At 54.3% G+C, this 16,663-nt stretch overlaps 1 protein-coding gene across 2 annotated transcripts in view; it reads right to left on the reverse strand.

The window, feature by feature from the left end:
- Positions 1 to 16,047, reverse strand: part of HS3ST5 (heparan sulfate-glucosamine 3-sulfotransferase 5) — a 256,909-nt gene extending 240,862 nt beyond the window's left edge. For both annotated transcript variants that reach the window (XM_072739356.1, XM_072739367.1), the window contains exon 1: positions 15,958 to 16,047. The gene's annotated coding sequence lies outside the window, so the exon portion shown is untranslated. The remainder of the gene's footprint in view (positions 1 to 15,957) is intronic.
- Positions 16,048 to 16,663: the final 616 nt, after the last annotated feature.

Here is a 16,663-nt window from a genome sequence, read left to right on the forward strand (position 1 = left end):
AGTGAATAATCTTCTATTCTTGGTTGGCTTCTAAAGCACAAAATAAAAATAAAACCTCTATTCTTAATAGGATTTAAATGCCAATATATTACAAGATTCGGCAGGGCTTTAAATTTAGGATGTTAGTGAAGTTTTGCAGTTTAATAATCAAAATAACTCTTAATGGTCTGAACTAAACGCTCAGTTACGGCGTTATATTTAGCATCCACACAAACGCTGTTTCTCAGAATCTACTTTTTTGCAAAAGCTCCTTGGAACGAGAGATGTGCTCCTGAATTTTTTTTTTTTTCTTTTAAGTACGTTTGTTAGTTAGAACAGGTAGTGGAAGTGGAGATGGTGCAGTGCCCGGTCTGGGGCCGTGAACACAGCCTGTGGGCACATGTCCTTGTGCGTATTGATAAGTATCAAACTAGGGGGCCGGCCCCGTCCTCTGGGCGATCCCCACTGTTTGTGCTGCACACTGGCTGGGGCAGCCCCTTCGTTCTTTTTTTTTTTTTTTTTTAAGAATTTATTTATTTATTCACTAGAGACACGCAGAGGGAGAAGCAGGCTCCCTGCAGGAATCCCGATGTGGGATTCGATCCCAGGACCCCAGGGTCACGACCTGGGCCAAAGGCAGATGCTCAACCCCTGAGCCACCCGGGCGCCCCTTCGGCCCTTACGTCCACTAGAGGGTGAGTGGGGGCAGAGGAGGGAAAAAAAAAAAAAAAAGGTTACGTTTGGAAAGTCTGCTGACCAGTTTGAGGATGGAAATTTTTTTTTTTTTCTGGAGAATCAATTTAGGATTCCTTGATTCATATTCAGCTTGCCTCTCATTGCCATGGATACATAAGTTTTTAGGAATACAGCACTCACAACGGCAAGTTACAAGACGGCAGTGCATTATACGGAGTCTATTTTTTACGATGTAAAAAATAAATGCCTTCGAGACAACTTAAAGCAGCGCCGTGGAAACACACCAGGCCACCAGGCCGTCGCACGAAGACGCCTCCCGGACGTGCGACATCACTCTTCTTGCGGGACCCGGGGCCTCCCGTAAGTGCTTCAGACCCGGGCTCCGCCAGCGGGAGAACGGACGTTAGGTTCCCGGCCTGGTTCTGCTGATAAAGCCGCAAACCGCTGATGCGTCTACGCGGCCCGAGTCATAGATTCAAGTAATGGAAACAGCAGGTGCCACAGAAGTCCAAGTGCGTCCATTGGTGCTGGTGCTCTCCAAGGTCCTTTTTTTTTTTTTAAGGATTTTATTTATTCCTGAGGCACAGAGAGAGGCAGGTGGAGAGGCAGGCTCCGTGCAGGGGGCCCTGGGGTCACGGCCTGGGCCTGGGCCGTGCTCCGCCGCCGAGCCCCGGGCGCCCTCGGGTCCTCCAGGAGGATGCGGAGGTCCGGGAGGGGCCCCCGCACGACCCTGCCCCCTGCCGCCCTCCAGGATGTCCGGGCCTCGTCATTCGAAATCCTTCGGAAGACTGACGGCGACAGCAGGACAGGCACCGGCTGCGGAGTGGCCCAGGGCGGAAAGGGACGGGCCGAGACGGCCCGGGCACCTCCTCCCCCGCCCCCCGACACGCGGACTGGGGGCCAGGGGACCTCCCTTCTCCCCTGTACAGCCTGCCTGGCCTTTACTCACTCTTGTCCCTCCACCACTCTCACAGTTGCCGTCTTCCCTCCCCCGGCGACAGACACTCCCGCGTCGCACACGCTCAACGGCAGCCCAGCTCCGCGCGGGGTGTGGTGGGACCTTCGACCACAGAAAACGGGTCCTGTCGTCCTGAGGCAGCAAAGTCACCGCTTCCACCGCCAGTGCCTGTGCCAAACGTGTGATATGCTTTATTGTCCAGAGCGGAACCCGCGCCAACTGGACGCAGCCGTCAGTCATCGCTGCTTGTCAGAGGCCTCCGCTGCGGACGCTCTACTCCAAGTGATGAAGGCTGGGCCCGGCGCCGAGACCGTGGGCTGCGCAAGGTGACCGCCCCCCCAACCCCCCGACTGCCCAGGTCGGGGCCTCGCTCTTTTCTGGCTCTTTATGATGAACGAGGGACCTGCCGCCGAGTAACGAAGTCTGCAAGTCAGGGGTCCTTCCCGCCCCCCAAGCCGTCGGTGAAGCCCAGCCCGGCACGTCGCCGCCCTGTCCCATCACGCAGAGCTCGGGAGCAAGGCTCCTCCTCGTTCTCGTACGTGGACCAGACGGAGGGTCACTGTGACAGCCGGCGGCGGCGGGCGGGCGGCCGGGGGGGTGGGGGTGACGCTGCCCTCTAGACCTTTCCCAGACGCCCCAGCAGGTCTCGCCCGGGAACAGGCTCGACTTGGGCTCGGGGCTCCGAAATCTGCAGACGGGAGACAGATGCCTCTGATCCCGAACGGGGCCGCAAGTCCTCCAGGCCGTGTGTGTCCCCGATGCCAGGGTCGTCGCGACAAGGCTGCGGCAGCCCGACCCCCGGGCCGGGGGCAGAGCTCCGGCCTCCACCTCCCCTTTTAGTTCCCTTGACATTTAAAAGGAATGTGGGGCGGGAGGGGGGGAGGCTGGGGCCTCAAGGAGCCAAGAGATGCGGGTGGCAGGCCCGACGGGGAAGGCGCGCAGGGAGGCCGAGCGGCCCGGACGGCGGAGGCTGCCCCCCCCCCCCCCCCCCGCCCCGGGCTCCCACGCGCCCCCCGGCCTCCTCCTCCCCCTCGGTTTTCTCCCCAACATCCGTGGTCCGCGGGTCCCGGGTAATCAATCACCTCCTTACAGGCCCCACAGCTGGCAGCGAGCCTTCTGCATGCGGCACAGTATTCACATACAACTGATAACTCGGTTGTTCCTCCCAGGCCGAAAGGAAGAGAATTTTTTAGAAAAATCCTTCCTGATGGAAAGAGGGAGAACTAGTAGAATGTATGTTTGAAATACAGTAAGTAAAGGGCGCGGACGTGTACCCTCTCCCCTGGGACCCCCCCCAAGGGATGCAAGGCCCAGCGGGGAGGCCGTAAGTTCTCCCTCCCTTCCCGGTGGCGTGAGCTCTTATGTCCTTTGTTGAGAATCCTTGGATCACTCCACGTATCTCTAAAACACCAAAATGTTAAAAATTTGAAGCCATCAGCATCTCTCTATAGAAGAAAGCACACACCGAAAAGCTACTCAGCTCCTCTGAAGTAGGGTTCTTGTGTTGTTTTATCCATTTGTCTTTTTTTTTTATTTTTTTAAATTTATATTCAATTTGCCACCCCAGAGTGCCACCCAGGGCTCGTCCCGTCAGGTGCCGTGCTCGGTGCCCGTCACCCAGTCGCCTGCTGCCCTCGGCTGGGTTCGCAGAGTCAGGTGCTCTGTCTGCCCCGAAGCCGGGTTTACTCAAAGGGAAGAACTGGGAAGGCAGCGGGGGCTGTAGGGCAGCCGCTGACTTTGTGGGCGCCTGTGGGACCCCACGACAATTCCGCAGGGGCCGGTCTGTCCTCCGCCAAGCCTGGGCTCAGGGCGTAATCCCGGGGTCCCGGGATATGCTGGGTGCTCGGGAAGCCATGGCTGGACCTGCGAGCGAGCACTGGAACCACTGGCTCCCCTCCTAGCGGGGGGGGGGGGGTCAAGCCACCGAGGGCCATCGGGGGCTGGAGTGCACACAGCACGGCTTGGTGGGGGTCACCTCCCGGGCAGTGTGGCAGGGACGGGCCCTGGGCCTTGTCTCGGCACCTGCACCTGCACCTGCACCTGCACCCTGGGCTCCCTGAGCACACACCCAGACACCTGGTCTCCTCATCCAGCTCCCTCCCACCAGCCGGGGGACCCAAGACCCCCCAGACTGTGTCTGCAGGAAGAAAACCCAGGCCTCCTCCTCACGCCCACTGGGTACAAGAGGCCCAGGACACAGGCTGGCACGTGCGCCCTGGGGGCCTCGGGGGAGCCAAGGGGGTGCGGCTGGGGCTCCCGGGGCCGCGGGCCCAGCGGCTCCCCCCAGGCAGCCGGGGTTGGGCGACCAGCCACCTGGAGCACACACGTCTCCCATTCGGCTTCCCGACATTTCACCTTCGAATGTGTCCTAGCGTGTCGTGCATGCGGGGGACCAGCTGCCGATGGACCCTGAGGGTCACTGCACCGGGACCGGGTCACGGAGAGCCTCCGGCTCACACAGGAATCCAAGCGCGCCCTCCGTCAAGGCAACAGGGCTGCGCGGGTCCAGACACGGGGTCCGCGTGCACCCTGGCGACGTGGACGCGCTGACGGGAACCCCCAGCGGAACACCACTTACAGGGATGTACACGTGCTTCTGCCCTTTCTTGCAAAGACTGTACGTGTTCATTCAGGAGAGACTCAGAGGCAGAGACCCAGGCAGAGGGAGGAGGAGGCTCCCTGCGGGGAGCCTGACGCAGGACTCGATCCCGGGACCCCGGGGTCACGCCCTGGGCCCAAGGCAGACGCTCAACCGCTGAGCCCTCCACCCCCGGTGCCCCTATAATATACACCTTAACTAAGGTAGCTTCTAACACAGAACGTACTTAAATTCTGACAACAGTACAAAAATTTCAAAGTGAACTTCTAACTGACGGCAAACGGGACTAACTTGGTTCTACTTTCCTACTGCACCTGGTCCTGTGGCAGCTTGAAGGCATCGGCAGGACTGCAGCGTCTGTACAACCAGGGAACAGGAGGAATCCAACCTTTCGTGTATTTCGGGGGAAGCAAACAACGTAGTATTTAATATTGTTTTCATTTTTCATTTTAGAAATGTTACCTTACTAAAGGAAGTCAGCCAAAACACGGTTTAGATACCATATTACGTGTATCGGTCTTCTTAGAGTACTCGGTTGTGTTTTAGATATTATGCTTTCAAGGTAATTTGTATTTGTATTTTTGAAGGGAATTTCTTATCTTATTTGTATGTTTGGTTACTCACCAGGGAATAGCCACACACATCCAAAAAGGTTTCCTATAGGGGCGCCTGGGAGGCTCAGCAGTGGAGCCTCGGCCTTGGGCTCAGGGCATGACCCCAGGGTCCCGGAATCGAGTCCACGTCAGGGTCCCTGCATGGAGCCTGCTTCTCCCTCTGCCTGGGTCTCTGCCTCTCTCTGTGTGTCTCAATAAATAACAAATGAATAAATTGAATTGAATAAACAAATAAAATATTTAAATAAATAAATATATAAATATAAATAATTAAAATAAGTATAAATAAAATATTTTTTTCAAAAATTCAAGAAAATGGAAAGGCTTCCTACTGAATATCCTGAGGGGCACCGGGGTGGCTCAGTCGGTTAAGTGCCCAACTCTTGATTTTGGCTCAGGTCATAACCTCAGTTATGAGATCAAGCCTGGTGACTGCTTGAGATTCTCTCTCTCTCCCCTCTTTGTTCCCCGTCTAAAAACAAATTATAGGGGCAGCCCCAGTGGCCCAGCGGTTTGGTGCTGCCTTCAGCCCAGGGCCTGGTCCTGGAGACCCGAGATCAAGTCCCAGGTCGGGCTCCCTGCATGGAGCCTCCTTCTCCCTCTGCCTGGGTCTCTGCCTCTCTCTCTGTGTCTTCCATGAATAAATAAATAAAATCTTTAAAAAATAAAAATAAAATAAAATTAACTTAAATTTAATAAATAAAATAAAATAATAAAATAAAATAAAATAATAAAATAAAATAAAATAAAATAAAATAAAATAAAATAAAATAAAAACAAATTATGTGTGTGTGTGTATATGTCTGTTGATCGATACCGATTTCTATTCCTGTTTCTTTAGAACTAGATAAGACGTTACTGTGCCTATCATATATTGTCAGCTAACCCTTCGGTCTTACGGCGTTTTCCATTTTGCTCATGGTCAAAGAATTTAATTTCATGTTTGTCGCAAATCTTAGAAGAGAAATTTCCATCTCTCATTCAGTAAATACTCATAGCTGGTTAAGCATGAAGTGTCTTGCTTTACAAGGAGAAACCGTTAAGGAATTACAGGATTATTAGATATACTTAAAAGAATTTAATAGGAGAAAAACTAAAAAAAAAAAATGAGCTCATGGCCTGTTAAGGAACTTTCTGAAGCTTCCTTAGTCTTATAGGTAGGAATAAAGATTAAAACTGCGTAGTTCTCTATAGTCCATTACAGGAGACCTAAATGGGCCCTTCAAAGGAAACAGTCCTGCTAGATGGATGCCACTTAGGGACGCTGAGAAAGCTGGAGGGGGGACAGGCTGGGGGTGGGGAGCGGGTTTTCCCTCACCTCAGGCCAAATGGGGCTTCTCCCTCCGGCTGCGTCCCCACTGTACCCCCATCATCTAGCGCACAGACACCCCCCCCCCCAGCTGGATCTGCTCTGGCCCTGCCTCTTTGGCACCCACCCCACCGCCGGCGACTCAGGCCTTGCTCAAGACGCGTGTACCAACATCCCGACATCAGCGGACAAGTCAGCGAGTTAGAAGAAGGCGGGAAGAAATAAGGCGGAGGGAAAGATACGATGATTATGTCTCCAAAAAAATAGATGTATTTAGTGCTTCTGCTGCTGCAGACCCTATGCCAGGCCCGAAAGGTGCAGCTAGCAGCTGGGGCGGGAGCAGGGTGCGTGCACGCGTGCCGGGAGGCCACGGACAAACCAAGCAGCCCCTGAGGACCAGGATCCCAGGAGAGTCCACACTATAGTGGGAGGCGCGGGAAGCCAGCCCCTGGTTTGGGTGGGGGTGGGCAGCTGCCCAAAGGAGAGGGGGAGCAAGCAGAAGCGGTGAGGGGGGGCTGGGCCAGGCGGGCGGGTGGGACGTGCAAAGGCCCGGCGTGCGAACGTGCACCCTCACCACCCCTGACCTCGCATCTCCGAATTGCAGAAACACCAGACGGAAAAAACAGAGCTTTGAATGTTTTTTTTAAAAAAAAAAAAAGATTTTATTTATTTATTCATGAGAGACCCAGAGAGAGAGAGAGAGAGAGAGAGAGAGGCAGAGACCCAGGCAGAGGGAGAAGCAGGCTCCATGCAGGGAGCCCAACGGGGGACTAGATCCCGGGTCTCCAGGATCACGCCCTGGGCTGAAGGCGGCCCTAAACCGCTGGGCCACCCAGGGATTCCCGTGCTTTGAAGGTTGAACAGGTTTGAACTTTATCCTGAAGTTCTGTAGGACGTCGGGCAATAGTCGAGGCTAAGACGAGGACTTTGTGCTGTGCTAGAGCCGGCCACCAGGACAACTAGCGAGAACGGTCTTCTCTCTAGAGTCAGACCCCAGGGCTCAGTGGGCACCGCGCACGTAGTGCAGACGGGGCAGGAGCAACACAGCCGCGCTGGACTACAAAGGAAATGGAAACAAGGAGCCCCACTGGCTACCGACCCACCTGCTGGCCCATCCATCCCTCGTGCACCCCCGTCTCTGCCTCTCTCGCGCATCCCCACTGCCTGGATCCCTCAGCTCTGTTCGCCAGGCTCTGAAATGCCCACGGGAGGAAGCCCTGCATCTGCCCCATCACAGCAGGTGCCAGACTCCGTGGAAGTAAAGGGAACAAGGACCCGGCCCAGCGCAGGCCCTGCCCTTCAGAGGGAGCGTCCGCCGGGGGCTCAGTGAGTGCTCCCTGGGCCTCTGCTGGCACACGTGCAGGAACCCTGCAGCTCCAACACCTTGAGCCTCTCCACTTCTCCACACTGTATCCCTGGGAAGAAAAGCCCTTTTCCAATGCCCCAGATCCTGTACTATTTCATTCAGCTCAGAAAAAGTAAGGCAATTAGGAAGTTCAGCCCACAGGCAGCTGGCTCACCAGATGAAGACATTCCACTAGCACCGAGTATCAGTTCCCTACCACTGCATACAAAGCACGGATGCAACTATTTAGCGGGATCTTGGCAGACCTATTTAAGTCTATTTAAAAATAGATCCAACAGTTTACTAAAAATTAGTATGGTCTCATTCTTTGCTTTAGTGGCTGTTGCATATACATTGGGAAATAGTGCGATATGACAAAGCCAACAAATTACACTTTATTAAAAATAAATCCCTCTTTTATTGCAGGAAGGACACAGTGGAGTAGGGAGGCATGAGCTTCAAGGCCCAGAAATCCAGGGATGGTGCTCTGGGGCTCAATGCCACTGAGAGGGCTGCTGGTGTGGGCACAGGGGAGCTCGCGGCCAGACGGCGTGGGTTTGGATCACGGCTCCACTCCTCCAGCTACGGGCCTTCTCTGGGCCTCAATCTCCTCATCTGTGAGATGGGAATACTAGTAACACTGAAATGCATTAAGACCTGTAGGATGCTTGGTACAGAGTAAATATTAATTAAATGTTATTATCATTTATTTTTGCCAAAGAAAAGGGGGTAAAGAAGTACACTCATTACAACAAACTAAACATGAAGCTTAGTTCCTAAACTCTCTAAATCTGCAAAGTGAGGAGAGCCAGACACCTACCAAAACTAAGTAAGCTACAAAAAAACAAGAGGGGCACCCGGCTGTCTCAGTTGGGTCTGCAACCAATTCTTGGTTTTGGCTCGGGTCATGATCTCAGAGTCATGTGTCGGGGCTCCCGCTCAGCGCTCAGCAGGGAGTCTGCTTGAGGGTCTCTCTCTCTCTCTCCCGCTCCTTCTGTGCCCCCTCCCTGGCCCCCGCACACACACCCTCTCCCTCTCTCAGATGAATCAATCTTTAAAAACTAAAAATAGGGCAGCCCGGGTGGCTCAGCGGTTTAGCGCCACCATCAGCCTGGGGTGTGATCCTGGAGACCCGGGATCGAGTCCCACGTCGGGCTCCCTGCATGGAGCCTGCTTCTCCCTCCGCCTGTGTCTCTGCCATTCTCTCTCTGTGTGTCTCTCATGAATAAATAATCTTTAAAAAAAATAGATAAAAATTAAAACTTAAAATTAAAAAAAAAATCTAAGAATATTTTTAACTCTTTGAGGAACCTCCACACTGTTTTCCAGAGTGGCTGCACCAGTTCACATTCCCAGGCGGGTGAGTGGGGGTGGTTGGGTGACGGGCACTGAGAGGGGCACTTGACGGGATGAGCACTGGGTGTTATCCTATATGCTGGCAAATTGAACACCAATAAAAAATAAATACATAATAAAAAAATAATAAAATTTAAAAAATAAAAATAAAAATAAAAAAATCTAAGAATAAAATTAATCTTTTCAATTATCTTACGCAAGCTTAACGACCAGAGTCAGAAAACAGCTTTTTTACCCCTAAACCACAAACTCTACATGGTATAAAAATATTAAAAAAGGAAATAGACATAAAAGAGTAAAAAATTTCTGTGTGTCCTAATACTTCAACTCCTATTGGTTATAAAAATAAATATAAATATCTCAATGCTTGGGCAGCCCTGATGGCCCAGCGGTTTGGTGCCGCCTTCAGCCTGGGGTATGATCCTGGAGACCCAGGATCGAGGCCCACATCGGGCTCCCTGCATGGAGCCTGCGTCTCCCTCTGCCTGTGTCTCTGCCTCTCTCTCTGTGTCTGACATGAGTCAATAAATAAAATCTTTAAAAAATATATATATCTCAATGCTTTGCAATGCCTTTTGTTCTTTCCCATTAACTAGAACTCATAACTACGTCTTCCAAAGAACCGTAAGAAAATGCATAGCCGGGCCCAGCAAGAGGAAACAGTGGAGTGGCTGTCCCCAAAGCCTCCGTGTAATTCCGGTGCTTGGCACAGGCCTTTATCTGGAACCAGTCTGAAACACGAATTTCTTCTCTTTCTACCTTTCCCTCGACAGTAAGAGAATCCGTAGAACCTACGTCTTATGGTAACGAACAACCGGTGCAACACCCACACGTCCGCACACGTATACACAGACCAGCCCGGGGTCCTGGGCCCGTTATGCTTGACCGTCGGTGACGCCGCTAACAGCGGCATCGATTACGAGTTCCTGAGCCTTGACCGCGCACCACCCTCCGGCTCCTCCTTTCCCGGACCGCATCATATGGAAATCCGGAACTGGTATTTCCACAACCACGTAAGAGAATATTACTAAGATACAGAAAGGGTAAGTGATTTACCCAAGATCCCACAGCTAATAAAACGTGAAGCGGGGCCTCTAGTTCAGGCGGCTCCGGCTCCGGTACTTGTACCATAAAAAACACCTTATTTATATTGCGGCACATGCAGAAATTGTGATTTTTTTTCTTCCATTGACTTGAGCTAGTTACCACAGGCAGAGAGATTATGGTGACGTGTTAACATGTTCATACACAGTTCTCCAAACCATACATTTAGTAAGATTGTTAATATTTACGATAGGACAGTCCTGCGAGCTCATTAGCAGTGTAAAGATTCTTTTGCTTAATGTTCATTACGTCTTACACGCTTCTTCTTCTTTTTTTTTTTTTTTTTAATTAAAGGTACAATTACGGCAGTTTTCCTTTGGTCGACCTCTAGATTTAAACACGTTAATGAGTTTGTTATTTCACCCTCCTTATGCCCTCCTCTTCCTATCTCAGGCCATTCAGTCTCATAAGGATTATTATTCCGCAGGGTTTTGCAGACAGTAATGTCCTGAGATCATGAGGAAGGAAAAGGTCTATTCGATATTAAATCACAGTCTTGCAACTATGCAATATAAAGACTTTTTTTTTTTTTATCCTCTGGACTATCATCTTGTGGCATATTCTGTATCAATTCACACAGTAAACATTAATTGGATGCCAACGGTATGCCCTGTGCATCAGAACAGATTACGGCTCATTTCACCCTTTCATAAAAAACTCCCGCTCCTTTGGCGAGTACCAGCGAGTGACACATAACATCGACCTCTACACAAGAAGTTCCCATTATAAGGATATTATGGGAAACATAAAACATTCAGTACCAGAGCCTCTGAGCTATTAAAACTACTTAAATACGGCATCCGTCCTTAAGTTACCTAATTTAAAAGTGGCTGAACCTAAGGAAATCATCGAGCCCATTAAAACCTACGTGAAGTCCCAGCCCCGCTCTTGCTCTAGCTCAGGCTGCGTCGGTGCTTCAGGACAACGGCCTCCCGAGCAATGCCTTACGGATTCGCTCAAAGTTGGAAACTGTGGCAAATCTCGGTTGCCAGGATGGACCTGTCCTATGACCCGCCTTGCTCCGCACTCGGCCCCTGTTCAAGTGCACTTTACACGGCATCCGGCCTCGAGCAGCGGCCCCGCGCGGTGCACGGCCTGGCCTTGACCGCGGCCTCCGCCGTCCGGGAGCTGCCGAGCCCGCGCCCCTTCTGCGGCCCCCCGCACCTCACTCGGCTCCTCTTCTCAAGGCCAGTAAGGACCGTGCCCCCTCTGTGAAACGGGGCGGAGCGGGTGCCTGGGTGCCTAGCGGGATTCAGTGAGTTAATACTAGGAGAATTCTTTGGACGGCGGCAGGCACATATTAAACGTTACGATGAGAGCTTCTGGATTAAGTTGTTCAAGAAAAGAAAAGGGGTGAATATGCTCCAATTTTTAACATCAAAGCATTTGAGCATTTGTCAATACCATTCTCAAAAGGATGCTGCTGACTCCACGAACTACGCGTGCCACAAAGGAGACCCTCTTCCTGTTACGTAGAGTTATCGGGCAAAGCACAGAAATATGCGGAAACATAAATGAATAAAGATAAGCTCCATATGTATGCACATGATTATATATGCATGTATGGACCTAAAAGCATAGGTGTACCCCTGTAAAACCTCCCCACCTCCCATTCATAATCTAGGTCAAGGGGGCTAACGGCAAGCCAACTCTTCAATCCCCTCTTAAACTGACGTAGTTGCCTTCCATAAAACTTTTAAAAAATACATGGAAAACAATCCATTGTACCAAACGTTAATTAAGACATGATAACGGAGCTTGCACAGGGGATCTACAAAGTTGCATTTATCCTGCCTATACCTTCTGTGGACCTCCAGATACCATCATTTGCTTCTACTTTTGTGAGGTGTTAGCTGCTCTGAAATATTTTTTTTTAAACCTTTTTTATTTTTTTTTTTATTTATGATAGTCACACAGAGAGAGAGAGAGAGAGGCAGAGACACAGGCAGAGGGAGAAGCAGGCTCCATGCACCGGGAGCCCGACGTGGGATTCGATCCCGGGTCTCCAGGATCCCGCCCCGGGCCAAAGGCAGGTGCCAAACCGCTGCGCCACCCAGGGATCCCGCTCTGAAATATTTTTGACTTAGATCAGTGATTTTCTTAAATGCAGTTATAAATGTCTTGCTTTAACTGTACTTCTGCTATTAAGGTTAGGGAAACATCATGACTCTCAGAAACTAGCACTGATCCTAGAGGGACCAAAAGGTATCCACAATGAAAGTAGATTCCGGGGAGGGGGAAAAAAATTACACTTGTGCTGGTTTTAAAGAATTCATCTTAAATTTGCAGAAAAAATAAAATGTAGGTTTTTTTTCTAAATAGTAGCAATTTAGGTCACGTGGAGAGTTTAACCAGTTATTTCGGTTCTGAAGTTTCCCTCCTACCGAAAGAGGATAAACCCTGAAAGAAGATGAATCTGTGGTTTGAATAGTTAGTCCCTTAACTCAACTTGGTCTCTTCTTCCAAACTATTTATCTTTTCTGAAAGAAAAAAAAAAACTATAAGTCCGTTACCAAACAATAACTCCTCGCCTAACTGCACTAACCGAGAAATATGAAGATACTTGAATAAAGTATCACAAAGAAATCCCAAAAAAGCCACGCCTATAAAAACCAATCAAATATATAAGCATTCCCATAATTCCAATGGCACAAACCTAGTGGTACTGCTCACACTCTATTCCCAGAGTTGTTAGCATCATTTTTAGCAAGGAATCCCTCCCGTGCCAGCTCCCTTTACTAGGAAGTTATCTTGAGAGTTATTTCACTCATGAATGAACGTCCCTAAAATAAAAGACCATCCTGCCAGACATGTCAAGAGAGCTAAAGAAAATTCTCGACTAGAATTTCCGTAAGAGGGCCTCCTTTTCTTAAATAACCTTAAGCGACCTTTTCTTTTTTTTCTAAATAAAAATAACTAACCTGCTCTTTGACATAGGATCCCATTTGTAAGAGTCGTTACAGCCTCTGAGACTGCAAAGAGAAAGAAAGGAGCAAAATATATGCCGTGTTCTATGAATCCGAGGGCACTTTCTCAATGCAACAGGAACATTTGCATTTACTCATAAATGAATACTAACGACGTGGCGGGTCTGGCACGGCTCCACAGAAATCACACGCGGAAAGCTAGAGCAGGGCACGGATGCTGCTATTTCTCCAAAGTATCCAGACAAAGAGCAAGAGGAGTCAAGTCAGCATCCATTCTCTGAGGCTGAGTCACGGCTCCGGGAGGTGGTGGGTTAAGAATAATGGTCGATTTTAGGGTGAAAGCAGCGAAGTTGGCCGGTTAACGTGCCTCGGAGGATTTTTTGAGTCAACCGCTCTTTGTTGACCACCTACTTTGGGCAAGACGCTGCTTCCCCCAAGTAAGCCCCTGATCTTGCAGTTCTTTTTCCACAGTGTAGGAGGAAGCATCCTGCTTCTACCGAAAATCCTTCCTTGTTATTTAAAATAACATCCAGCTTAGCTTTGCATAGGCGTGTGTGCTCAGGCGCTCAACAAATACTTTTTGAATGAGTGAAAATTCAGTGAGTAAGAAGGTTATTCATTCAAAAACATCTGTGTACGCCAGCGAAAAAGGAAGGACAATGATGAAAGCATAATCAAAACACTGGAAGGAGCACCTCCTCACAAAGATGCCGAAAAGGGAGCAACTTCCAGTATTTAACATCGAAGCATCAGGTCTGGCTTCACCTAGAAACCACCATCCTAGCGCCTCTGTGCAACTGCGTTAAATACCAGGCTCACCCTTTCCCCCGTAACTTGACGTAGCACCTATCTGGAAAAAAAAAGGGTTAAGTAGTATTTTTTTTCATTTCTCCTCTTAAGAGCTCCGTTCGGAGAAATCGCTAAGGGCAACTTTAAAAAAAAAAAAAATCTGCTACGTCATTGATATCCATAAAATATCATACCTTAAAATACCTTTCACAAATAGTCCTGATATCCCAATCTGTGATCTCCTTCCTTACCTCCACTTCAACTTTTTCTTGGAACAGAAACCGGAGACACTGGAGATAAATGGAAACGGCCACATTTGTCTAAAAAGCCCTGAAATATGTCAAAACTACTGAGCAAAAGCTTTCAGAAGCGCCGCGCCGGCAGCACTTCCAGCAAACCTGCTTGGAAAGGGGCTTCTTGGAGCTAGATCGACCCCCCACTGCGGCTCACCCCGGCCTGGCCCTGTTTGCTATTTATCAGACCAAGTTTACATAAATCAGGGAAGAGTTACAGTGCAATTAAATGCATCCACCAAGTAATATGATACAAAGCACTTTGCAAATATTAAACCTCCCCTGAAGGGACCAACGTTTTCCAAGAAGAAGGTGGTTCTGCGATGGACGGAGGGAGGCGGGGGGAGGCCCGGGCCGCCGCTGTCCCGCGCGGGCGCCCTCCGGCCCTCGGGGGCCAAGCCGGGAGCGGAGCCGGCGAGGCGCGGGGCCCGGGCGGCGCGGGGGCTTGCTCGCGGGTACCTGAGCCCAGGTAGGGGCGTCCGGGCCGAGTCGGCGCTCGCTCGCTCGGGGCAGCGGCGCGGCGACCCCGCGACCTCCTGGCCTCTGCGCCCGCGACCGCATCCGTGTAGGGGTGTGCGCGCGTGTGGCGGGGGCTGGGGCCGCCAGGGAGGGAAGGGGCCCGGGGGAGGGATGGGGCCGCCAGGGAGGGATGGGATGGGGTCCGGAGAGAGGGATGGGATGGGGTCTGGAGGGAGGGATGGGATGGGATGGGATGGGGCCCAGGGGGAGGGATGGGGTCCGGAGGGAGGGATGGGATGGGGTCTGGAGGGAGGGATGGGATGGGATGGGATGGGGCCCGGGGGGAGGGATGGGATGGGATGGGATGGGGCCCGGGGGAGGAATGGGATGGGGTCTGGAGGGAGGGATGGGATGGGATGGGATGGGGCCCGGGGGGAGGGATGGGATGGGATGGGATGGGGCCCGGGGGAGGGATGGGATGGGGAGGGATGGGGTCCGGAGGGAGGGATGGGATGGGGCCTGGGGGAGGGATGGGGCCGCCAGGCAGGGATGGGATGGGGTCCGGAGGGAGGGATGGGATGGGGTCCGGAGGGAGGGATGGGGCCGCCAGGCAGGGATGGGGTCCGGAGGGAGGGATGGAGTCGCCAGGGAGGGATGGGGGCCCGAGGGAGGGATGGGGTCCGGAGGGAGGGATGGGGGCCCGAGGGAGGGATGGGGTCCGGAGGGAGGGATGGGATGAGGTCTGGAGGGAGGGATGGAGTCGCCAGGGAGGGATGGGGTCCAGAGGGAGGGATAGGGCCGCCAGGGAGGGATGGGATGGGGCCGTCAGGGAGGGATGCGATGGGGCTCCGAGGGATGGGATGGGGTCCGGAGGGAGGGATGGAGTCCCCAGGGAGGGATGGAGCCCCGAGGGAGGGATGGAGTCCCGAGGGATGGAATGGGGCCGCCAGGGATGGGGTGGGGCCCCAAGGGATGGGGCCGCCAGGTAGGAGGGATGGGGTCCTGAGGGATGGGATGGGGCCCCGAGGGATGGGGTTGCCAGGGAGGGATGGAGTCGCCAGGGAGGGATGGGGACCCCAAGGATGGGATGGGGCCGCCAGGTAGGAGGGATGTGGTCCCGAGGGAGGGATGGGGACCCCAGGGATGGGATGGGGCCGTCAGGGAGGAATGAGGTCGCGAGGGATGGGGCGCCCCCGGCCCGCAAGTTCACGGGCCCGCAGTCCTCCAGCGGCCGCGGCCCCCAGCCCCCGACTCCCGGCCCCCGGACCCCGACCCCGGACCCCGACCCCGGACCCCGAGTCCCCGGCCCCGAGCCCCCAGCCCCCGGCGCGGGCAGCCGGGGCGCGACCCCCAACTCTGCGGAGCGCGGCCAGCGCCGGCCCCGAGCTGTCGGCCTCCCCGAAGCCCCGGGCGCAGCGCCCGACGACCGCCCCCTCCGCGCCCCGCAGCACTCGAACCCCGAGCCCCGGGCCCCGCTCCCCGCTCCCCGCTCCCCGCTCCGGCGCGTGCAGGGCCGCGCGGCCGCTCACCTGGGTCCCCGGCGCGGCTCCCGCAGTCCCGGCGGCACTTGGTCCCGTAGTTTCGGAAGCCGCGGCGCGGGCTGCGGAGGGCGGGGCGGGGCGGGGCGGGGCGGGGGGGGCGCGGGGCGGGGGGGGGGGGAGGCGCGGGGGGGCTCAGGGCGCGCGGCGCGCGGGGGCGGGGGCGGGGGCGGGCGCGGGCGCGGGCGGGGGCTGCCGGGGCTGCCGGGGCTGCGGGGCGCGCTCCCGCGGCGCAGGCTCGCCCAGGCCCGGGGCCGCCGTGCGGGGGGCGGCGCGCATCCTCCCGGGCCCGCGGCGCCGAGGGCCTCCGGGCAGCAGCGCTCCGGGCCGCGGGGTCCCCCTCCCGGCGGCGGTCCCGGCCCGAGCCCGGCTGCGGGCGCGCGCGTCTGGGCGAACCCGGCCCCGCCGGCTGCGGACTGGCTGCGGCCCCCCCTCCCTCCCCGCCCCGCCCCGCCCCGGCTCCTCCCCCGCCGGGCGCGCCCCGCTCCCAGAGGCCGCTCCCAGAGGCGGGCGCAGCCGCAGCGCGGGGCGGGGAGGTGCGGGGGGCGGCGCGGGGGTCCCCCCGGAGGGCGCAGGCCGGGGAGCCCCGGGGCGGGGGCGGGGCGCACAGGTGCGCGGGGCGCGGCGCGGGGGGCGGGGGCGGGGCGGGGCGGGGCGAGGGGGAGGGGCGGGGCGGGGGCGGCCTGCTGTGCGCGTC

This window comes from Vulpes vulpes, chromosome 1, assembly GCF_048418805.1.
Source record: "Vulpes vulpes isolate BD-2025 chromosome 1, VulVul3, whole genome shotgun sequence".
Taxonomy (NCBI): domain Eukaryota; kingdom Metazoa; phylum Chordata; class Mammalia; order Carnivora; family Canidae; genus Vulpes; species Vulpes vulpes.